At 46.4% G+C, this 26,095-nt stretch overlaps 1 protein-coding gene across 5 annotated transcripts in view; it reads right to left on the bottom strand.

The window, feature by feature from the left end:
- The window catches only part of TBC1D8 (TBC1 domain family member 8), a 144,588-nt gene that overhangs the window by 104,169 nt on the left and 14,324 nt on the right, over positions 1-26,095 (bottom strand). The gene's annotated exons all lie outside the window — the stretch shown is intronic.

The following is a 26,095-nucleotide window of genomic DNA, read 5'->3' as shown; positions in this document are numbered from 1 at the left end:
TGTCAGGGAGCCTGGCCCGCTAACCTCTTGATCTTGGACTTCTAGACCCCAGAACTGTTGATCTTTTAAGCAACTCGGTTTGTGGGTCTCTGTTACAACAGCTCTAGGAAACGAATACACTGCCCAGCTGGGGAGACTTCCTGGTGGTCCCTGCACACCTGCACAGAAAGTAAGACGGCTTCAAACGTGCAACAAAAGGGCCTCCGCCAGCTCCCACAACAGACCGACCATCGCACCCAACGATCTTTCTGGACCCAAAACCGACCTCATAACTAATCTTTACTGACTAGTTGTTAACGTTATTTATTTCACCCATTGCCCTGACTTGTCAATAATCTAAATCCAGCAAAAGGCAAACTCAGGGAGGAGGCGCCCATGCGTTCAAAGCCTTTTAGCAGAGGCTGCCCTGGTGGCGCAGTGGTTAAGAATCCACCTGCCAATGCAGGGGACACGGGTTCGAGCCCTGGTCCGGGAAGATCCCACATGCCGCGGAGCAACTAAGCCCGCGAGCCACAACTACTGAGCCTACGCTCTAGGGCCCGCGAGCCACAACTACTGAACCCGTCTGCCACAACTGCTGAAGCCCGCACGTGCCTAGAGCCCATGCTCCACAACAAGAGAAGCCACCGCAGTGAGAAGGCCGAACACCGCAATGAAGAGTAGCCCCCCCCTCACCGCAACTAGAGAAAGCCCGCGCGCAGCAACGAAGACCCAATGCAGCCAAAAATAAATAAATTTAAAAAGAAAAAAAAAAGCCTTTAGCAGAGTCAGCCTTTAGAAGAGTGAGCTCCAGGGACTTCCCCAGCAGTCCAGTGGTTAAGACTCCACACTTCCAATGCATGGGGTGTGGGTTCGATACCTGGTCGGGGAACTAAGATCCCACATGCCACGCAGCTCGGCCAAAAAAAAAAAAAAAAGAGTGAGCTCCTTAGAATGTCTGTGGATGGAGGAGTGGAGATGGGGACCCGCCCCCAGAACAAAAGCTGGAGCATCTGCTCCTGACAACTTCCTCCTGATCTACGTGAACACAAGGCTTATTTGCTGAAGTTCCTGAAACAGCCAGCATCACCCTTATCATGATCATCACGGGTCACAGAGTCACACGCAGTGAGGACTGGGCCCCCCACCTCCCCAACCGCACCCAGGAACTCAGGTTCTTCTGGGTCAGGGAGTTCCTGAGACTCCCCAGGGGCCCCTCACGTGCAAGGGGTGGAGAGCCACTGGTGCTGCGTGTTTCCCAGCAGCTGGTCCACACCCTGCACTCGGCCAAACCTGCAGGTCCCCTTGGTGCTCCCCACGGCCCCAAGGGACAGGGGAGCCAGGAAGGGGGGATGCAAAGCCCTCGAGTGGCAGGCTACTTCCCGTCAGGCACCTGGTCCCCACCTCCTGCCAGCCTCAGAAGACAAACGAGCCCCTCCATTCACGGTCCTCACCCCTTTCCTCCTGGACCTGGCTGCACTAAAGGACCCCTTTCATCATCTCTGTGAGATGGGACTTTCCTCCCAAACTCGAGCTTCAATGCAGAGTTGCCTGGGGAGCCTCCAAAATCCCGATGCCTGCAGCACCCCCATCCGCGAGTCTGGGATGGTTGGTCCACGGTGCTGCCCGGGTCCCCACACTGTGACAAGCCCCCCTGTGATTCTGCCGCGCAGGCGAGACTGAGACACGCCACTCTAGGACTTTCTCTGGCTCCCTGAGGCTCCTGGCCCTGTTGGCCTGGAGATGCTACTTCATTCCTCCGGTTACTTGCACCTTGAAAGTTACTGAAAAGCAGGACACACTGGCCGCACCCCTTCTTCTCTATCCATCCCGCACGGCCTCCATCCCGACAATTCTTCTACGGCAGGGCCTTAAAAGGACACCAGCCGTTTCTTTGGACGCATCACTCATTCCATCGAGCCTTAGTTTTCTTATCCGTAAAATGAGGATCAGAATCCCTCTCCCTGGTCAAGGGAAGGTCCAGATAAAACGAGGTGACATTCTGAAGGTGTCCCTCTCCAGGGAACAGGCCAAATAATCCACATGAGCAGGTGTGGAATCCCGGCCTCCTGGTTGCCCTCAGCCTCCCTCGTGCCTTCGTTCAGAGGTCCGTCCTCACTGTTCATGGAGGGTCTCCGACTCCTGCCATAGCCAACACCAAGGTCAGGGGCCGGAGTCGGGGAGGGGCAGGGCGGCCAGCAGCAGGGAGGCTCTCTCATCTGAAAGACTGCTCCTCAGACCAGGACCGGGGGGAGACGAAAACCCACCCGCACATGCCGAGGGTCACCCTGACCATCCAACCTGCACATCCCGGAAAGTGGAGGGTCACTCCGCTGGTTCTCAATCCCGCCTGAGCGCTGGAGTCCTGCGGAGCTTTCCAAATCCTAAGCCAGAGGCACAAGGAATCCGTGGCTCGGCCTGGCATGGGGGCCGCTGGAAGTTCTCCAGGATCTTGAATCACTGGTTCTATCCTATTATTTGAACAATTAAGCAGGGGCCTTCATTATATGATGGAGCTGCCCACTAAAATCTCCCTAAGGCGGCATGAAGTACAGGTGAGAATAAACCAACCCACAAGGGCCAAGACATGGAAACAACCTAAGTGTCTATCAATAGATAAATGGATAAAAAAGATGTGGGGCATACACATACATATACATACACACACACACACACACACACACACACACACACACACACAATGGAATATGACTTGAGAAAGAAGGAAATCCTGTCATTTGCAACATGGATGGACCTTGAGGGCATTGTGCTGAGATAAGTCAGAGAAAGATAAATACCGTATGATCTCACTTACATCTGAAAAAGCCAAACTCATAAAAACAGAAAGTAGAATGGAGGTTACCAGGGGCTGGGAGTGTGGGAATTGAGGAGATGCTGTTTAAGGGTACGAACTTGCAACTAGTAGACAAGTGAGTCCTGGAGATCCAATGCACAGCATGGTGATTACAGTCAACAGCACTGTATTATAGATTTCAAAGCTGCTGAGAGACCAGATCTTCATTGTTCTCGGCACAAAAAAGAAATGACAATTATATGAAGTGATAGAGGTGTGAGCTAACGCCACAGTGGTAATCACACTGCCACACATAAGTGTACCAAATCAACCCACGCTGTATACCTTAAACTTACACCATGTTACATCTCAATAAAAAAAAAAGGAAAAAACTAAGCCACAGTTAAAAGGAAACCAGTCTCCTTGGTAAAATAACTAAACACAAAAGCACAGAAGACCCAGGCAAGATGCCGATCTCAGGGTCAGGCTGGATAAGAAACCAAGTCCCAGGAAAGCTCTGGACGGACCCAAGGACATGATGGGCAGCTGATTCACGTGTGACCCTAACAAGAGCTTGCTCACGGCCACCTGCAAGGGCACGGGCTGGGGGCATAAGGCCTGGGAAAGAAGGCGTTCATAGGGTGTGTGTACACATATATGCTCACGGGTCTGGAGAACTTCTAAATGGGGCAGTTAGGCCTTAAAGCTTAGAAGCTAAACCCTATTACTATAGTTAAATGTCAGCAATCCACTGAAGGGTTTTTTTTGGTTTTGTTTTTTAACTTCTTGGCCCTTTTGAAATTCAGCAGCCCAGAAATATTGAACCGTATTCGGGCCTTTATAAATTGTTATCAGCTATGCCTATTTGAACACAAGTCAAGTCATTTCAGTCTCCCCCCAACACCACCCACCGCCCCCCCCGCCACTGTGGACACGGTCACAAATGTCATCAGCTAGCATACATCACACATAGAGCAGGTGCCAGGGACTGCCATGAACTCATCCCTCTCATTACCCCTGTTTAAGCCTCACGACCTTAAAGGTGTGCATGGTTTTATCCCCGAGGCTCAGAGAGGTTATACAGCTAGCACCAGGTCACACAGCCGGGACTCGCAACCAGGGAAGTCCTCCCCAGACCAGCCTCTCTTACCTACAATGCTTAGACTGGCGGCCTGTGCTTCTCCAAGGACCAACTCGTGTTCCCAGCAGGGAGAGCAGAGCAGCCACACGGGCCCTGGCACCAGCAGCATTGGTTGAAAAGAACTCCTGCGTGGCAGGAGTCCCTGCAGGAGTGGGACAGGCCCTGCAGAGTCCACCCTGGCACAGCCCTGGGCTGGTCACTTCACCAGAGGAGGGAAAGTGTCCTCAGGAAACATCCTCACGCAGAGCCCAGGCCATCACAGAGATCCTGAACCCGGGGAGAGCCCCTGAGGAGCCATGGTCTACAGCCCCAGGTCCACAGGAGTCCAGGGTCTGAGGGCAGCCCACACACAGCACCTACCACTGACGGGTCCGCTGGGCCAGGAGGACCCAGGCTGAACTTCCACCACTGACCCAGGAACTTGACTCTCTTAATCAACCAACCAAACCTGCCAATCTCAGGTTGTCTCTGCAGGACTGAATTCCATATCCCACAAGAAATAACAGAAAATGTGAATACTGTCCTGACGAGATGTAATGTTTCTGATAGGACTACACATGAAATCGAGGCCCCTGCAGCTTGGGAAGTTCTCAACATTGCCCGTGACTGTCACCGCCAAGGAGATGATTGACAGGGAGGCACCACGTCCACTTTACAAAGCTACACTCGGCATCACTCACGTCCTAAAAGATGGAGACAAGCAACCTAGCAGACAGGCGGTATGTCTGCTTAGGACCATCCAACAGGAAACAGGGCCCACGTTCATCAATACATCCATATTGGATTTCCCTGGTGGCACAATGGTTGGGAATCCGCCTGCCAATGCAGGGGACATGGGTTCGAGCCCTGGTCCGGGAAGATCCCACATGCCGTGGAGCAACTAAGGCCATGCGCCACAACTACTGAGCCCGCATGCCACAACTACTGAAGCCCACGCACCTAGAGCCCGTGCTCCGCAACAAGAGAAGCCACCACAATGAGAGGCCCGTGCACCGCAACGAAGAGTGGCCCCCGTTCACCGCAACTAGAGAAAGCCCGCGTGCAGCAACGAAGACCCAACGCAGCCATAAGCTGCGGCTTGCTCTCTAACTGGATGACGGTGAGCAAGTCGTTGTTTTAACAGGTTGGCACAATCTAACCCTAAGTGTCAGGGAAAGCCGAGATGCAGGCAGTGGCACAGAACACCTCTCCAGTCCCAAGTTCCTCGTCCAAAACACAAGGGTCTCACCCACTCACAGACAGGCCTGAGCTAGGGCTCAGGAATGTTCTTCAATGCCGATGCTGACATAAGGCCACTGTGTTGGGGTCCCCAGGCAGCCTGGGGGGTGAGGTGACACGTCAGGGGCACGCACAGGAGGTAGGTGCCAATGCAGGACTCAGGTGAGAGGCTGCAAATCATGACACAAACCCACAAAATGCATGGGTGGCACATCTTCCAATACTGTCATTCCATTAAGTGAAAAACAAGATACAAAACTGCATATACACTACGAACTCGAAAATATCAACAAAATTCACAGATAAAGCTGGAAAATCAATACAAAAAGGCTAACTGTGGGATTAAGAGCTGTTTCTTCTTTTTCCTCTCTTTTTCCAATTTTCTACCATTAGCACTGATTTATAAGATCATGGGAGAAAGCATCATTACAAAAAAAAATGTTTCTAGTGTTTTGTTTTCTAACTTAAAGAGCTAAATCATGACGGGAAATGGTCTTTTTAATACTACTCTACTGACTGTTTTATGACGTTTTCCTCCCAAGGAGAGCCAGCTCTTGTGATAGCGTATTACATAATCGCTCATGGAACCAAGATGAACTTCCAGACCAGTCAAGATTCTAATTGTTCAAGGCTTTAAAATCAGTATTTAAATAAAATAGTATCCCCGAATTTCGAAGATGGGTCCACCTGTGCTTTCAGCCAGTGTGTTGTCACACCAGCCTGTCACAAGCCCTTCCCAGCAGGTGCGAACACTGGTCAGTGTGTAACATGTTTTGCTACAGCCAGGAATGTATACATACTTATACGGTGGCATTTGTCAGGCAAGCCATCAGGCCGAGCAGGTCATGCAGCAATGCGACCTGGGTAGTTGTGGCTACAAGTAAAAGGGTAGGGGGACTTCCCTGGAGGTCCAGCGGTTAGGATCCCACGCTTCCATTGCAGGGGACATGGGTTCGATCCCTGGTTGGGGAACTAAGATCCCACATGCCACAAGGTGCAGCTAAAAAAGGAAAAAAAGGTTGAGGGGCACAGGAGAACGTCAAGGCAGCACCTGTGTCCACCAGAACACATGAGGTCAAGGCCTTAAGAAGCCATAAAACAAGAGCAGGAGAGTCAAAGACTGACAGAAGGTACAAAGGGCATGCGAGCCAGCAGTGTGCGACCCTAAAACAGGGATCCGGCTGTCCCCGAGTCTGATGTGGTCAGCGACATTCCAGCCGTGTCCAGAGTCTGCATGACCCCAAAGCTGCTGGGGAACCGGTGCTCTGGACGGGGGTCTCTCAAGCATGCAAAGCCTGGTGAGTTATGTCCCTCAGTCTCAATCTGTCCTGTAACAATCTGTGAAAGCTCTGTGGTGTTGAGATGCTTTTCATGCTGTGATTCTAACCACCATTCCTAAGAGAGATCACATTGCCCTTCCTGTGTCGTATTATTATACCGTCCCCGCTGCCGCTCTACCTTATAAAGGAGGGGAGGGTTCACTGGCTTAACAGACAGCTGGTTGTTTAGGTTCAGCCAGGTGCTCATGGAGTTAGCCCTGAAGTGTTAAGCCCTCCACAAGCCAGAGAAAACCTTCCGCTCCACAGCCAGGGCTCCCTCTCCTTCTGGAACCTGACAAACGCACCTTCCGAAGCTGCCAGAAGCAGCAGGAGACAAGCAGGGGAGGATTCACTGCAAAGCAATCTCCAAGAAGAGCAGTACGATTCAAACCTTTTTCCTTTCTTTACACACATTTTAAAAAGTATTTTCATCGTTACCTAAATACAGCTTTTAAGTGCTGCGTGTCTAAGATAAGTTCATTTGCTGTTTCAAGGCTTTATGAGAAATCCTTTCAAATTTCCTAAAAACAATTTCTAGAGAGTCCTATAAGGGTTGTTTGCAGGCTAACCGAGGTAAAAAAACTACCATATTTCTATTCCCCAAATCCAAAAATACATTAAAAAACAACTCTTCAAATTTAAGGAAAAACTTCACGTTAATTCGATATATATCATGTTGGCGCAAGTGAGTGAATAGATTTGGCCAGGGTTTTAAGTAAGCGGTGGATCGGAGGTGAGCTAGGGTTATTCCCCAAGAGAACTCACCAAAGGCAGGACTGAATTTGAGGCCCAGCCTCAATACAACTTTTTTCCCCCAACCTTCTTGAGGACATGGTCCCTTTTTGGGTACACAGCCTAGACCTACCAGCTGCCAGGAGTACTCGCAGATTATTACTTAGGAAGCTTGGTGGCAGGAAGGGTCGGGTGGGGGGGGCGGATCCAGAGTGTCACGAAGGGCTGAGTGGGCACGAGTCCTCTTCCAAGCCCTTGGAGACGTGGTACAGCTTCCCCACAGCAGCAGAACAGGACAAATACTCCCCCAAACGGGCTTGCGAGCAGACTCAGAGCCCTTGCCTCGAGTGCCTTAGAACTAAGCTCCTCAATCTGCAAACCATCTCATGGACAAACAATACAAGATCACCAAGGAACAGGTTCATGACATTTGTGTGCGAATCCATTTCCTCTGAGCAAATGATATTTTTATGCCTATTTTAAAGACAAGCGCTCTCCCATGACAGATGCATTCATTATCCAAACAATCCAGAAGCCTTCCGGCCACTCCTCTGGCCGGCATCTCTCCCCGCCAACAAGTGCAGTTGGCAACCCAGCGCCTCCGGAGTCCCCCCCCTCCCCGCCCCCCGCCCGGGGCACCCGGGGCCAGAGTTCAGATTCTGAAAACACAGCCCCGCATTCCTGAACCTGCTATTCACAGCCGCTCCCTGCCAGGAGTAGTCAAGACAGCCGTTCAAGAGACACTGTAGAAAACACTCCATTTCCCGTGTCCTTTGCATCCAGACCTGAACACTACCGTTTTGACAGATTTACTAAACACTTGCAAAGTCAGGAACTTGAGGAAATATACACACAGACATTCAAAAAAGAAAAGAAACAAAGCTTCCTTCCAGAAGTTTTATTTCCATACATCCTGGTAGATTCTAATCTGTTCCAGTTTCATTTATTTTAAAAATTCTTATTTCTGTTCCAAAGAAAGTCCTGGGTCATCCCATGCCTTTACTTCCAGAGATCAACCTCCCAAACCACAAGCCCTCAAGATTAGAAATAAGTCTAGATAAACAACAAGGTCCTACTGTATAGCACAGGGAACTATATTCACTATCTTGTAATAAGCTATAATGGAAAAGAATCTGAAAAAGAATATAACTGAATCACTTTACTGTATACCTGAAATATTGTAAATCAACTATACTTCAATTTTAAAAATGAGGAAAAAAAGATTAGAAATAAGTCATGTTAGGCAATGTTTCCTGTCTTTACACCTAATAATAGTGTGAAATGGCTTGCAGAGATAAGCTATAGAAGCTTTCATGATAGAGAGCCCAGAGGTTTAAGGGTATCTGAACCCACTGTTTAAAAACTGTCCCCTTCCCCTAATGCCAGCATCAGGCAGGAGAACCAGTATTAGAGTATTAAATTCAGAGACATCCCCAAACTATGAATTCATAGCTCTTCCTTCACCCATCAGACATTTTAATTACTGGCCTTAATTACATTACTTAAATAACTACGTTAATTACAGGTAACAGACTGGAACTCCATCCTCTTCCCCTTAAGACCCTCTCAGGTCATAATGCCTTGAAGGTAAGAATTCTCTACCACAAGCATCTCTCCTGGGCACATACGGACTTTCCATAAATACTTCTTCAGTGTTGCTGACTGATCAGCTTCATAAAAAGAAAAGGTGCCAGGGCTCTGCTACCAATAGCTGGGCAAATCAGATGGCCACACCCACTTCAGTTTGCAACATGAGGATGTCAAGCGGCCCGGACAAATCTTTATGTACACATTCAATGAGGTGAAGTCGATGAAAAGTGCAATACAGTACACAAAAATACTACAGTATTATTACTGAGCTAATAAGCAATCTTTTTTTTTTTTTTTTTTTTTTAAATAGGAAGATGGGAAGAAAAAGGCATTACCAGCTGGCTGTTCTTTCTTGGAGAAAATGAAGACTGATAACCGTAAGTAATACAGACAGAACAGCACAACTGTAGACAACGGCCAAGTCTTGAAGTGGGCAGAGCGAGAGAGCTCCCCTGTCCAATTCCTTGAAGACAGCTTCACTCTCCTGAGCAAGTGAAAATTATATCCACAACCCCTTCTACCTTCTCCCCATCCCTTTTCTTTCTCTCCTCTCCCTGCTGGGAAGGACTCCCCCATTCCCTTGCTACATGTGGCCAGCCCCAGGGACACAAGGGCCCAGGGGTTAACTCTTCACAGGTATTTGGAATTCTGGGCTAGAGCCAGAAACCTGGCACCCAAGCTGCTAACAGGAAATTCTGGGTCCCCCCCCACCCCCCCCCACCCCGGCCCCGAAGCAGCAGAGCTTGAAATGCCAGAAATTCTCAGCTCACTTCACACCGCCCACCCACCCCCCAGGGGATATGTCCACCAACTACAGAGAATGGACTTGATTTTGTAGAAAAGAAAAAACTCTGCAGTCAGGAGAAGACTAGGCAGGGTGTGGGGGGCAAGGGGTGAAATGGGTGAAGGGGGTCAAAGGGTTCAAACTTCCTGTTATAGAATAAATAAGTCCTGGGGATGTGACTACAGTTAATAAGTCCTGGTGACTATAGTTAATAAGACTGTATTGCATGTTTGAAAGCTGCAAAGACAGTAGATCTTAAAAGTTCTCATCACAAAAAAAAAAACTGTTAACTCTGGGAGGTGATGGATGTTCACTAGACTCACTGTGGTGACCATTTCACAATATATACAAATATCAAATCATTATGCTGTACACCTGGAACTAATATCATGTTATATGTCAATTATATCTCAAAAAAAAAAGAAGAGGATCAGGCTTAAACAGAAGCCTCTGGAATCGCTGATCCACAAGGAACCACAGAGCGGAGAGGGTCCAGCTTCCTCATTTGACAGGTGAAGAATCTGAGCCTGGAGGAAGCTGGGTGGGCGACTCGGGGTCACAGAGCACAGGGAGTTAGTTGCCTGTGTGAGACTGGAACCCAGCTCCTGATCCTGCTCCAGGCTCTACCCACTGCTGCTGTCTTACCCTGCAAAAGTCAAGGACCACTTTGGAGAACAGTATGGAGGGTCCTTAAAAAACTAAAAAGAGACCTACCGTATGATCCAGCAATCCCACTCCTGGGCATACATACGGAGAAAACCATAATTCAAAAACATACATGCACCCCAATGTTCATGGCAGCACTATTTACAATAGCCAAGACATGGAAGCAACCTAAATGTTCACTGACAGATGAATGGATAAAGAAGAGGTGGTACATGTATACAATGGAATACTACTCAGCCATAAAAAAGAACAAAATAATTCCATTTGCAGCAACATGGATGGACCTAGAGATTATCATACTAAGTAAGTCAGACAGAGAAAGACAAGTATCATATGATATCACTTATATGTGGAATCTAAAGAAAAAGATACAAATGAACTTATTTACAAAACAGAAACAGACACACAGACATAGAAAACAAACTTATGGGGACTTCCCTGGTGGTCCAGGGGTTGGAATCCACCTTCCAATGCAGGGGACGAGGGTTCGATCCCTGGTCGGGGAACTAAGATCGCACATGCCGCGAGGCAACTAAGCTCACACGCCGCAACTAGTGAGCCTGTGCGCTTTGGAGCCCAGGTGCCACAACTACTGAGCCCAAAGCCCCAACTAGAGAGAAGCCTGCACGCCGCAATGAAAGATCCTGCATGCCACAGCTAAGATCCAATGCAGCCAAAAGTAAATAAATATTTTAAAAAGAAAACAAACTTACAGTTACCAAAGGGGAAAAGTGGAGGCGGGGTGGGGGGAGATAAATTAGGAAGTTGGGATTAACATGTACACACTACTATATATAAAATAGGTGAACAACAAGGACACACTGTATAGCACAGGGAACTATACGCAATATTTTGTAATAACCTAGAAGGGAATCTGAAAAATATTAAAAATATATAAATATAAAAATATATACAAACTGAATCACTTTGCTGTACACCCAAAACTCACATAACGCTGTAAATCAACTATACTCCAAAAAACAAAAAGTTGAGGACCACCACACCCCCCCACATACAGCTTCCAATTATTCCATGATAACAAGCATGGGAGGACAGACTAATACTGACTAAGCCCAGTGGCTGTCAAGCACTGTCCTAGTACTTCAGATGCATTTTTCCCCAATTACTATTATAATTACAACAATTTGTGCTAGGTAGGTAGTATTAGCCCATTTTACAGAAGAGTAAACTAAGGCCCAAGGTCATACAAGGAATAAGAACAAGGCTTCTTCCCTTTCCTACCTCCTCATAGTCCTATTCTTTTTGCCAACAATGATGAAGGAAATGAGATATAGATGTAATCGAGGACATATTAGAACAATCCACCAAAACCAAATTAACTTTAACTATTCCACTCTATGGCTTAGTTATAAAACACAAAACTACATGAAATCCAAAACAAACAACCAAACAATAAACGTGAAGATGCCCCAAAGTCAAATTCTAATTCTTCTTCATCTTCTTCTTCAATGGACTGCCATGCTCCTCTAAACTAGCTTCAGTTCTCTTCAGGTCTCCCCTCAACCTTAACGGGAAGAGAAGCGAGGGTCTCTAGAACCAGGCTGAGGGTGCTCAGGAAGCTGGGGACCCCAGCAAACTGAGTACGGTCCCAGCCATACAGTCAAGTCCACAGAGGCCCAGAGAGATGGAGAATCAGATGCAAAAATTGCGTCTCCTCAAAAAATTAAATATGGAATTACCATATGACCCAGCCATTCCACTTCTGGGTATACACCCAGAAGAACTAAAAGCAGGAACTTGAACAAATATTTGCACACCTATGTTCCCAGCAGCATTATTCACGACAGGCAAAAGGCAGAAGCAGCTCAGTGTCCTTCGATGGATGAACAGGTAAGCGAGACGTGGTCTATACACACAATGGAATATTATTCAGCCTTCAAAGGGAAGGAATCTGACACAGGCTGCAACGTGGATGAACCTTGAGGACATTATGCTCAGTGAAATAAGCCAGTCACGAAAAGACAAATATTGCATGATTTCACTTATACAAGGGAACTAGAAGAGTCAGATTCATAGAGACAGAAAGCAGAATGCTGGAGCCAGGGGCTGGGGGAGGGAGGAATGGGAGTCAGTGTTAATGGGGACAGAGTTTCAGTCTGGGAAGAAGAAGAAGAAAATTCCAGAGCCACACAGTGATCTGATGGTTGCACAACAATGTGAATGTCCTTAATGCCACTTAACTGTACACTTAAAAATCACTGACATGCGGATGAATGGATAAAGAAGATGTGGCACATATATACAATGGAATATTACTCAGCCATAAAAAGAAATGAAATGGAGGTATTTGTAATGAGGTGGATGGAGTTAGAGTCTGTCATACAGAGTGAAGTAAGTCAGAAAGAGAAAAACAAATACAGTATGCTAACACATATATATGGAATCTAAGGGAAAAAAAAAAGAAAGGTCATGAAGAACCTAGTGGCAAGACGGGAATAAAGACACAGACCTACTAGAGAATGGACTTGAGGATATGGTGAGGCGGAGGGGTGAGATGTGACAGGGTGAGAGAGTGTCATGGACATATATACACTACCAAATGTAAAATAGCTAGCTAGTGGGAAGCAGCCACATAGCACAGGGAGATCAGCTCGGTGCTTTGTGACCACCTAGAGGGGTGGGATAGGGAGGGTGGGAGGGAGGGAGATGCAAAAGGGAAGAGATATGGGAACATATGTATATGTATAGCTGATTCACTTTGTTATAAAGCAGAAACTAACACACCATTGTAAAGCAATTATACTCCAATAAAGATGTTTAAAAAAAAAAAAATCACTGACATGGAAAGCTTTATGTTATGCATGTTCTACCACAATTTTTTTAAATTCTGTTACTTAAACCATTTTTTTAAATTTTATTTATTTTTTGGCTGCGTTGGGTCTTCGTTGCTGCATGCAGGCTTTCTCTAGTTGCGGCGAGCGGGGGCCTCTCATTGCAGTGGCTTCTCTTGTTGTGGAGCACGGGCTCTAGGCGCACGGGCTTCAGTAGTTGTGGCACGTGGGCTCAGTAGTTGTGGCTCGCGGGCTCTAGAGCACAGGCTCAGTAGTTGTGGCGCACGGGCTTAGTTGCTCCACAGCATGTGGGATCTTCCCGGACCAGGGCTCGAACCCGTGTCCCCTGCATTGGCAGGCGGATTCTTAACCACTGCACCACCAGGGAAGTCCAGACTTAAACCATTTTTAAAGGAACAAGGCAAAGCAAGGGTCTTGAGAGACACCAGCCCAGCCCAAGAGGAGGGGAGCAGGTCTGGAGGAGCTGAGCTGGGGGAAGGTGGGAACTGAGTCTCAGGGGCCCCCTTATCTTTCTAGAAAGGGCTAAACTCAGTCAAGTGACAACAGAGCCAGAGCATCTCTGCCTCGGATCAGACGGCTCCTGATCTGTAGTAAAGGAATACGGGCCGGTGGTCTCCGAAATCCCATCCTAACATCGTCCCCCTGTGACCCTCCGGGTCCGACCAGCAGGTGTCCCAGCAGAGAGATGAGGTTGTCCTCGTGATGGGAAGACTTGAACCCACAGCTGCGGAGGTTATTCTTATTTTTTTATTATTATTTTTTTAGCATTTTTTTTTCTATTTATTTTTGGCTGTGTTGGGTCTTCGTTGCTGCGCGCGGGCTTTGTCTAGTTGTGGTGAGTAGGGGCTACTCTTCATTGCGGTGCACGGGCTTCTCATTGCGGTGGCTTCTCTTGTTGCGGAGCACGGGCTCTAGGCACGCAGGCTTCAGTAGTTGTGGCACGCGGGCTCGGTAGTTGTGGCTCACGGGCTCTAGAGCACAGGCTCAGTAGTTGTGGCGCACGGGCTCTAGAGCACAGGCTCAGTAGTTGTGGCGCACGGGCTTAGTTGCTCCGCGGCATGTGGGATCTTCCCGGACCAGGGCTCAAACCTGTGTCCCCAGCATACGCAGGCGGATTCTTAACCACTGCGCCACCAGGGAAGCCCGGAGGTTATTTTTAAATAGGAAAATGAGTCCACTTCATCCCAGTCACCTACGGAAGGTTGCGGAGCTGATTCACAAAAGGGAGAGGGACCGGGGCACCCCGAAGCACCAGGGAAGCCAACGGTGTCAACACTTCACAGAGCGAAGGAGGGCTGGGCCCCCAGACACACCCACACCCGAGGCCCAGGGCGGAACCCCGGGCCAGCTGTACTCACGGTAGGTGCTCCACGTGCCGGTCCCCAGTGACAAGAAGGAGGCAAAAAGGCTTCAAGGAGGCAGGAGCTACTTCAAGTCTTTTGGGCCCAACACGGAGCTTATAAATAATGTGCCCAAAGCAGGCAAGAACCTCAAAGATTTGGTTCAAAGGCCCTAACTGCCTGGACTAAATATTTCAGTTTTTAAGGGCAAAGACCACAAAAGCCAACCTCTTACAGTGTGGTAGAAACATCACAAAATGTTTTAATGAAGTAAGCTTAAAATGATGCCCAGGCTGACATATTCAAAGGGATTTGCGTGCACACTTGAGAACTCCAGTCCTAGGTTAATTACTAGAATAAGAAAGTAATTACGAGAGCTGAGTTGTTCTAGATTGATTGCTAGAGTAGTCACGAGAGCAGAGTTGTTCTAGGTTAATTGCCAGACTAAGTAATCACTAGAGTAGAGCTGCTCTAGATTAATTACAAGAGTAGAGTACATTCCACGAGGGCAGGACTTTGTCATGTTCACTGCCTGGAAGAGAGCTAGGCGCCCAGCAGCACCGTAAATACCTATTCAATGAACTTGTTTTCCAAGAGCTTCATGCTCTTAAAATTCAACTGTTTACTGACCACAACCAAGGCCTGACCTAACACTGAAACACGCACACACGATATTAAAAAGTCGTATGTCAAAGTCACTTCAAGCTTAGGGTGGTGTGGAATCCCCACCACCTGTCCTGCTGCACCTGGCCACCGGGACCCCAAGAAACCTCAACTCTTTAGAAACCAGTGTACAAAAATGGTTGTTTCAATGAGAAAAGCAGAGGGTGGTTAGTTCGCACCACAACGAAGTTATTTTTCCTGCAGAAATTTCCTAAATAAAGGTTTTTTTAAAGCTCTACTTTATATTTTGTTATCACAGGCTCAAAATACCTCAATCAAAGTGGACAAGTGCTTCCGGGCTGACACTCAAACGTATTTGTTTATTTAACTTTTTATTTGGAAATAACTGCAAGCTTAAGGAAAAGCTTCAGGAATTAAAATAGGACCAAGAACACCCATATACCCTTTGCCTAGAAACAGATTCACCAACTGTTAACAGCTCACACCATCTGCTCTAACACTGCTCTCTCTCACCCTCTCTTTTTCTCATGAGATATGATATGATATGACCAATATGATGTGATATGGTGCGCTATGATATATGACATAATATGATGTGATGTGCTATGGTATGATGTGATGGGATATTGAATACGGATATTCTCTTAACACAATAGCCTAGTTACCAATGTCACTCAATTTAACACATGCTATGCTTTTATCTACTCTTTGTATTCCAGTTATGTTACCCAATAACAAACACCCATTAGAGCATTTTCCCCTCCAGCCCAGGACCCTCTCTAGGGCTGGGGATCGCATTTAGTTATCATGTCTGCTCAGTTTCCTTTAATCCACAGCCTTCCTTTGTCTTTTAGGACTGATGTTTTGAAGACAGAAGTCCCCATCTCCCTTTTTTTGTTTTTGACAGTTTTGATCCAAAAAGTTGTTTTTACCTTGTAATAAAAATATTCTGACATCTGAAATACTACGATCTGATTCAAATTTATAGATTTTTCTATACATTTTTTTAACATCTTTATTGGAGTATAATTGCTTTACAATGGTGTGTTAGTTTCTGCTTTATAACAAAGTGAATCAGTTATACATACGTTCCCATATCTCTTCCCTCTTGCGTCTCCCACATTTTTAATAATTTACTCTGTTCTTAAAATGGAGATCTCTCTGAGGCTTAAGTAATGGGGAAACTGTCTAATTTATACAAGTCTGATTCTAAATAAAACTTTCCAGGAATGCATATCACAATATTATACATGTAGCATATTAGAGCACGTCTTCCCAAAGCTTCTGCGATTAGGATCTCTTTTTGTGTGACCACATCAGCCATTCAAGTCTCTCTCGGAGGTTCTCCCTCCCTCTCCTTCTCTCTCCCCCTCTTGTCTTCCCATCTTCCCGTCTTCACACCTTCCCATCTTCTCTCCTTCCCGTCTTCCCTCCCTCCCTCCCCCACAGACAGACTTTCTAATGATCTTTCTGCTATAAACGGATGCTCACCTATGGAGACCCTGGTCTTGAGCCTTAGTAGGATTTCAGGCACCATCAACACAATCAAATCTCTGGCTTTGCCTACAGTGTGGGTTTCTGTAGATTTTAATTCAAAAAAAGTAAATACGCTTACCATTATATGACTCTAACTTAACTTTTGGCTATTAATATACAGTGCTCAAATCCAGCCTTCCAGGTCATACAGAAAGTTAAAAATCAAACAAGGAAAGCAGCTCTTACAGTGGGACACGCATCCCATCAAAGAGAACCTTCCAGTTCCACAAGAGGCTTTCCAACCTCTCTTCTCCTCAAATCTCAATGTTTTATTTGGATAAATGAAGACAAGCAAGAGGCTGGAAGACAAGCAAGAGGCTGAAAGACAAAACAACATCCACTTAACGCAGACCTTTTCACGGCAAGCCACCTGAGCATCAGACTTCAGAGCTGTAGCTCTCGGACACGCCACCATCATCAACCTCACCTAACAGCAATTCCCAGGTTAATACACCAAGCTGTAGCGCCATCTCTATTAGCCTCACCTGGCCACGGAGCTGGCTCAGGGACTTTACTTCAACCGGCAAGTGGTGGTACAGCAGACACGCATCTCACTCTAATGTATCAGATTCAACCGCCTGCGTGGACCAAAAAACGCAGAAGGGACAATAAATTCACCTGGATAGCCCACAACTCAAGGAGCACATGCCCTGGTGTGAGTCCCTTGGGGGGCTGGAATCTCCCAGTTCCACTGAGGCCTCCACCTCGCAGAAACTCCTTGTACCAGGAGCAGATTACCAAGACAGGTGACCCTGCTGGTTTCAGGGTAAGTTTAACCGCAAGCAATTTTTGTCCTTCATGTTGATTTCGGAACCTAATCCCCACATTGAGAGACAGCTCTATTATATGGGGATGAAAAACACAGGCGCACGTATGTACACACACACACACACACACACACACACACACACACACACACACGGTTTTGTTACACTGGGTTTACCCAAATCTAGTCTCTCCAGCCAAATCCTTGCTGTGACTGAATCCTTGACAGATGCAAGATCGTGAGCTATATATTCTGAAAGTAATCTTAAGGCCTTGCTTACATTTTACATTTATTTTAAATTATAACAGCAAAACAGCAACATAAGAGAAACTCAGAACCCACCTTGGCTCTCTATGCTCCAGTAGTAGATGAAATATCTAATCTCTATCTAAGGTGCGCTAACCTTTTCTGCCTTTTTTTTTTTTTTTAAACAAAGTGTTTCTGTCATGTAAATACTGCTTCTCAAGTGAGAAACTCCAGAGGTTCCTTCCACACCTTGCATCACTAGGCCCATCCCATTTTAAGAATGTTACCAAATTTCCTCACGAAAACATTCCTGCATCCCATCATTGGGCCACAATTTAGAACCCTGTTAGATGGACTCAATCATTCAGGGCAGCCAAACTTCCTGGGGAGCCTTTGTAATTCACTGAAATAATCTGCATTTTCCATCTAGCAATAAATTCTATTTTTTGAATCCTGATAACATGATTTACAACAAAAGACTGTTTAGCTTTATGAATCTGAGAAATAAAGTCTGGTCAAAACACTTAGTGAAGCCAGATTAGATTCCCACCAGCACTTACCCCAGACAAGAGGGTACAAGGGGTGTGGCACCAAATGCCAAACAAGTAACATTACCCAATTTTTTAAGTTGCCACGGTCTCCTCAAAGGGTTTCTTTTGCCAGGTGAAGCAATCCCTGTTCAGGGCTGAGCCAACATCCTTGGGTTCCATCTAAATTAGTTAAACTCTCTTGGTGGTCAGTTACAGATCCTTTGAGGCATTTTGTTGTTGTTGTTCAGTCCTGAGTACTTAACCTCATTTCCAAAACAAAATTCCTTGGGAAATGCTCCTGAGGTCTCCCTCCCCTGGATGCCTTACCTACGTCCTTGACCTCTTCAAATCCTACCCATTGCCCATCTCAAGGCCCAGCTGCCCTTCCGCAAGCCCACAATACCTTCAGATCCATCATTCAGCACTCTGTTGACAAATAATAAATTTGTAACAGTGACAACAACAAAAACCAACCAAACTCCACCTTAACAAAGCTGTACCCACACACGGTCCCTACCTCCTCACCACCCGCCAGCAGCCTCCAGCCCACTCCTATACCACGCCAACCGGCACCCAAACTGCTCTCGCTGAGGTTGCCAACGTCTTACAAGCCTGTTCCACACGACGTTGCATATTTGATCCCTCTTCCCTCCCTCCTTCTTAAATACACTCTTCTCTTGCCTTCTGGAAAAATCCACTCTGATTTCCTCCCCTCCCCAGCCACTCCTCACCCCCCTCTGTGGTTTCCTCCTCTGTCCAGGCCTTACTGGACAGCTCACGGCCCGTCAAAGCTAACTTATCCAAAGCAGGCTCTCAGAGGCCGCAGGGCTTTTGCACATGCTGTTTCTTCCACTCAGAAGGCTCTTTCTCTCACTCTGCAGCAGGCCAGCACCATCCTATACACCCTGCAGGTCTCAGCTGAGATCACAGGTCCTCAGAGAAATGCTCCCTGACACCTCAAGCTAAATTAGCTTCCGTGTTATTCCCTCTCACACCCCCTACATTTACCACCATTGATAATTCTGTATTTCATGGTTTAATACTGCCACCCCCACCAACCACGAGCACCTTGCCCCCTCCAGACCGTACGCTTCATGAGAACAAAGGGCCTGGCATTGTTGGATGCAATATTCTTTGGGCTTTTTCTTCTTCTTTACATACAAATAATTAAGTGGATTTGCCAACATGTCTATAAAATATAACAGTTTGAAATATAAACTCTTCCACAAAGCAAAAACTGCTGTTGTTGCTATATTATCACTGTTTTGCAGGTTAAGGAACTGAGACCCCAGAAGGAATGGGATGCAGTTATAGTACCCTACCTATAGGAAAGGGACAAAAATTATAAATGTATCGTACGTGTATAACTCTAACCTGATTTCTTCTCTGGAGGAAAACAATCATCCAGAATAGATATATTTTAATTTCAAATAAAAGTACCTGGCTAGATTAGATGCATTTCTGAAAATAGGTTTTAAGCCTCTGTGAAATTGACATACCCCACATATTCGAGACACTTTGAAGGCTAAATATAGTTTACTGAGAGGACAAATATGTGAAGCAGGGCAGTTCAGGAATCACGGCCGTGAGGCACTAACACGACTCTGCTTCAATGCCTCTCCTGACCCCGTTACCCACGGGATCCCCATTACCCAGAAAAAATGCCAAGCTCTCCCAAAGTTTACATTCTGTATTTTATCCAGTTTATATGTGCATGGAAAGAAGCATCTAACTGGACAAGGTCCATGAGAAACCCAGCAGCCCCTCCCTGCTCCCACTTCCCAGCTCCCCGAGGGCAACCACTCCCAGTTCTTTACTGGTTCTTTTCCCATTCACCTCCACTTCTCCGGGAACATGCTGGTACGACTACTTCTTCAGTTTTCCATGCGGGCATCAGCTGGCAACTTCCAGAAGTGGAGGATGTATCCCCCATTCACTCAGCAACCCCACCTGCCACTCACTCCTCAATTAGGCAGCAGCCTGGGTTAGACCCCGAGTCGATATTTACATTCTTGTAACGACGTAAACGTTAGTGCAAGCTGAGCTTTGTAGTAAAAGGATGAAACCTTTCCTAACCTACACAGCTTTTTATGTTCCCTGGAGTTGACAACTGTCCTGGAATTCTTGGCTGATTCAGCTTTCTATGTGTCAAGAATTCACCCACCAACTCTCCCCTGGTGATAGGATGTTCCTCCAACACGTGCAAGTGCAAGCGTGTCCCTGCTCTATCAGTTTCTCTTCTCCTAGGAGTTGTCCTGGAGCCTCCGCCCTGCTCCTATCTGGACTGAGGACCAGACTCTCATCTAAGGCTCTCCCTTCACCATCATCCCGGAGATTCCCTTCTAAAGATTTCTTCTTAAACAAGTAACAAAAAGTACAAACTATTAGAGGACAAGAATGGTACATCTGGCTGCGTGAAAATTAAGAATTTGGTCCTTCAAAAGACCCACAACAAAAATACAAAGCCCAGGCATGGAGTGAGAGATTTTTCAACGCATATAATTGAAAAAGAATACAGAACACATAGACACATGTGCGTGCACACATACACAGACACACACCCACAGCTCCTAAGATAAGAAAAAGACACAAACCTTTCTCAAAAGGCAAAACAAATACTTAATAAACACATAAAAAGATTCTTACCCCTATGAGGGAAACACCATCTCGGTGGTTCTCAGATACTATTTTAATACCTACTAGACTGGCCAAAAGTAACATCTCTGACAATGTTCACAGCAGCACTATTTGTAACAGCAAAACAACAGCAACTAGAAACCCAAATATCAACTGACAGGAGAATGAATGAATGAATCGATCGATAATGGTATATTCATTCAATGAGTCACTACCCATCAATGAAAATAAACAAACATGGTTACATGTATCAACATGGTTCAATGTTAGAGAAACATAATTATACACATAAAACTGTAACTATAATGGGGGGGCAGGAAAATAAGCTTCGGAAAAAATACATAAAGTATGATTCCCCTTGTAAAAAGTTTAAGAAAAAAACATACAAGACTAAACAATGTGTTGATTAGGGATACATATAAATGTGTCAAAACTATAAATAAAAGCAAGGGAGTATTAACACATAATTCAGGATATTAATGCCCACAAGGGAAGGAAGGGAATATAATCAGGAAAACACACAAGAAATCTCTCAAGCACTGGAAACATTCTAAATATTTTTTAGTAACAGCCGGTGGGTATTATATTATTTATACTTTACATTTGCATTATATGCGCCTATGCACATGAAAGATTTCATAATTTAAGACTTCAGGTAAACTATCATCCCATTATATCTGAATATCCATTCTCTACTAGTAACTATTTATTCAGAATAAAACCGATCACAAAGTACAGTACCTTTTCCTAAGGAGACCTTACTGGGGGCTGTTTATTTTGTTGTTGATTTCTCTTTCTCTTTTTTTAAAGTTAAAAAAAACAAAAAAAAGGAAGCAGAAAAATAATAAAATCTAATGGTTACAACACACCCACCAAATGTTCAAGAATATTAATGACTCAGATTCGTAGAGCTGTGTTAGTTGGCTGGTGATGTGCTGGGAAAATCATTCTGGGTCTGTACAGGATCATTTCCATAAAGGTTACCAACGGGGAGTTCTAACAGCTGGGCTGGCGCAGCTGACAAACCACCACTAATCCTTACAAGCACATAGGGCGGGTGTGAGAAATAACAATAACACCCCTCTGTATTATTTATTCCTGTTTTCTTCATAACTTCCATTTTCAGGATCATGCGAAACATTTCTCAACCTCAAAGGCTCACAGCTATCAATTCTACGTGGGCATCCGTGTATTCACTAAATACATATCAACAGTGCTCCAACAAGCGACAGCAAGGATCCCAGGGCAGGCGGCACAGTGGTGAGGGACGCAGACCTGGGACCTCCCTTCTGGAGCTCAAGGTCTGGTTTGCTCGAAACAGATAAAGCCACAAAGAGCCACATCACGACAAACAGTGTGGTCAGTGTTCTAAAGGAAAAGCAGCGGGCGGGACAAGAGGATGGGGGCAGGGGGTCCATGTCCAAGCAGTGGAGCTTAGGCTGAGACTGGAAGGGCAGGTGGGAGCGCCCCAGGCAGAGGGGACAGCCCGTGAAGGCCCGGGAGAGGAAAGTGACCGACGCTGGAGGGTCTTTGCTCGAGTGCACAAGGCAGGGGAGAAAGAGCCTTAGAGGTGGTGCAGGGGTAGCTCATGCGAGACCCCAGGAGCCGTGAAAATACGTCCAGGGCTGCTTTTTAATGCAATTGATTAAAGCTTTACAAAATAAGGAGGGGAAAAAAAATCTGTGCTGGAAATATGATCAGATTTACTACTTTCATTTTAAATAAATCCCTCCTTGATCCAATGCTGCCAGAATATGGCTCAAGTAAATGAATCCTTTAAACGTTCCAAGCCTCCCAATCGTTTTCAGCTCTTCCTAAAGAGCCCCGGTTAGGCTGAAACAGCCTTCCCTACCCACACATTTGTACCTCATATTATTTCCTGGAGTGACACAGCCCAGGCCTTGTTTGGTTATCTAATTACAAATGCATGGCCCTTATTATGTTCTCATTAAATGCATCTGTTGGGAACCCCAAAGCTTTTGTTAATGGCTTATCAGCCCTTAGAGATAACACCAGTTATTTTACTTATATAAACCTTCTGATTTATGCCCGTGGAATCAAAGTACTTCCGTTGTTTGTGATTTCTCCCTTGTTGTGCTTCTGGAAAACAAGACCAAAGTATGTAAGACTCTAGAGCCAATATGTGGGGAGTCTGCACAATGCAACGGCCGCCCTGTTGAGCCAAAGGGGTTTTTGTTGGTGGCAGGGATGAAATCCACCACCAACTTCAGCTACCTGAGCAGGACTCCAGCTGACGTCAGGCAGACTAGCCAAGAAAGGCCACGCTGGTGCTGGGCTTCACCATTCCAGCCATGGAGCAGAGTCATTCTGAGCAAGCTCTGGGAACCCCACGGGAATCCCTAGATGAGACTCCCCCAGTCTCCTGTTCCAAAGGCAGGAGACGACTCACCCTGGGCACAGCCGGCCACTCACACTCAGTTCCCTTTATCTACTAGGATTTAATGTGGTCAAAGACCCCCTGTATCCAAATCCTGCTGGCACAAATTGCTATTTAAATATTTAATCTTCTAATTACACTTAGTAAATCCTGCGCTAATAGATAAATGTTGCTTACATCCTTCACCACAATGCAAACTATTTTACAACACTTCGTGTTCTAAGAAGCGCTCTTGTTCTTCGGTTTTTTAAATGTTACTCTGCTTTGCTTTTCTTCAAACCTACCAGGTGACGAGCTCAACTAAGCCCTTCATGTATATTGTTTATTTTCATTCTAACCCTTATTATAATCGGAAGCCTTGTGCATTGCTGATGGGAAAGATGGGCTAGCCATGGTGGAAAACAGCTTCTAACCCTCTAAAGTTAGTTTTTGTCCGTGCCTTAAGGCAGAGTTATAAGGAAGGCTCAAAGAAGCCAAATAAACTGGCCCAGATTTGTACCCAACCAACTTATCTTGACTCCAAAGCCCATATTTTCCACTCCCACTCCTTACTTCCTCCCTTGACCCAGTTAGGAAATCGGTTAGCCCATAACTGCTACAAATGCGGTGACAGGAACAGGGGCCAAAGGGAAACACTCTGAAAAGTAGAAAACATCAATATGTGATTCAAATTATTACTTTTAAACTGCCAGCCTCTTTGGGGAAAGAACTGCAAGATTATACAGGAATGTGCGTAATAAAACACTGAAAAATAAAATCCTTCAGAGGGGCACATCTGGGTGGTGATATTCGGTCTTTATATTTTTATTTTTATTTTGTTAATTTATTTTTGGCTGCATTGGGTCTTCGTTGCTGCACGCGGGCTTTCTCTAGTTGTGGCGAGCGGGGGCTTCTCTTTGCAGTGGCTTCTCTTGTTGCGGAGCACGGGCTCTAGGCGCACGGACTTCAGTAGGTGTGGCGCACGCGGCTCGCGGGCTCTAGAGCGCAGGCTCAGTAGTTGTGGCGCACGGGCTTAGTTGCTCCGCGGCATGGGGGATCTTCCTGGACCAGGGCTCGAACCCGTGTCCCCTGCATTGGCAGGCGGATTCTTAACCACTGCACCACCAGGGAAGCCCATTGGTCTTTAAAGTTTCATTCATGCTGCTCATTTTAAGTGCATCAGAGACCCCGGGGTGCGGGGGGGTGGGGGTGGGCAGTGATGTTGGGTGTCCTTCTGCCCACCACCTCCCAAAGGCTAACTGCTCCCACTCTGTTCTCCCAGAGCTGCACTTTTATAAGAAATATTCCCACAGGCTGGAGACCGTATCCAAGGGAACACTGTATAACTTCACTTCCTCCCTTCCAGGGCAGCAAAAATCACTCTGTCAGGGGAGTTGTGGAAACATCTTACAATACTGTGTTCAGCCACACCATGTTCACACTGGAAGCGAAGGTCACTGCCTTCCAGCACCGCCCGCCCCCTCCCCAGCCCAAGATCTCCTTCTCGAAGCGGGTCCCTGGGGCTGGTAATTGAAGCCACCTGAGAGGCTGGTGCCCCGCTCCTTTGCCCTCAAAGGAGAAGCTACAAAAATAGACAGGAGCTTTCAATTCCCACTCAACCCTCTCCAGCTTTCCGGTGGGTCAGCCTGCAGGTACACAGGAAGCCGAGGAGAGAGAGGGCACGTTTCCTGGCCCATGTGATCAGCTCAGTCTGAAAGCTGGGCCTCCACACCCACCCAACTTTTGAGAAAAAAAAGTGGGCTCCACCTTTCATGCATGGACTCAACCATCTATTCATCCTACAAATGTTACCTGAGCATATACGCAGTGCTAGGCACCATCACAGGTAAAATACCTGCCCTCATAGACCAGACAATTTAGTAAGGGAAACAATGAACAAAAGTATTTTGTATATTAGAAAGGGCTATGGAGAAAATAAACCTGGACATGTGTATAGGGAGTGTGTGTGTGTGTGTGTGTGTGTGTGTGTGTAAGCAGGAGGACAAATTACAATCCTCAATGAAACAAAACGTTCTATTTCTGAGGGCGGGCAAGTTTTCAACATGTCAGATTACTTTAAACGCCAATGGAGACCTCACATTTTTAAGCCCCTACTACCTAATCTCAAACTCAGCATCGCAATACAAAAAGAGACACTTCCTTTTATTGCTCCTTTACATTTTATCTCCAGCCCTCTTAATCATCCTCTACTTGCTTCTCTCCAAAGAAAAGCCTAAAACCAGTCAGAATGCACACCCTTTGATTTCATAGATAAACTCAGTTGAAGCTTTAAATCTTTGAAATAAATTGCTAAATATCTGCCAAATTAGCATTCTACGTTTTCTGAAAACCGCCATCAACATGGAGCTGGCCTCTGTGTCACATCAGTTTTGATTTTACAACATTCGTAGGGCCCCAGTAAGACCAGCCATCAGAGGATGTGGTAACAGGGTTGCCTAACTGGTACAGCCATTGGCTCCCCGGCTAAATGTCCAAAGGTGGAGTGTTCAGCTGCCGTAGGGGATGCCACCCTTTCGCAATCAGCAGGAGGTTCTGAGCCTCCAAGAAATAAAGCAAAGTGCCAGGGGTCTCTTTGTGGGGAATTTTCCTCTCTTTTTTGGCCAATCTTACTGCCTTCAAGAAAAAGAAAATTGGGCTTCCCTGGTGGCACAGTGGTTAAGAATCCGCCTACCAATGCAGGGGACACAGGTTCAAGCTCTGGTCCGGGAAGATCCCACATGCCGTGGAGCAACTAAGCCCGTGCGTCACAACTACTGAGCCTGCGCTCTAGAGCCCGCGAGCCACAACTACTGAGCCCACGTGCCTAGAGCCCGTGCTCCGCAACAAGAGAAGCCACCGCAAGGAGAAGCCCACGCACCGCAACGAAGAGTAGCCCTCGCTCGCCACAACTAGAGAAAGCCTGCGTGCAGCAACAAAGACCCAACACGGCCAAGAAATAAATTAAAAAAAAAAAAAAAAAAGAAAATTGTGCATAGTCACAGC

The sequence above is a fragment of the Balaenoptera borealis genome (assembly GCF_965194805.1).
Source record: "Balaenoptera borealis genome assembly, chromosome: 15".
Classification (NCBI taxonomy): domain Eukaryota; kingdom Metazoa; phylum Chordata; class Mammalia; order Artiodactyla; family Balaenopteridae; genus Balaenoptera; species Balaenoptera borealis.
Note: the sequence above shows the minus strand (reverse complement) of the source record. Positions and strands in the feature narration are given on the sequence as shown.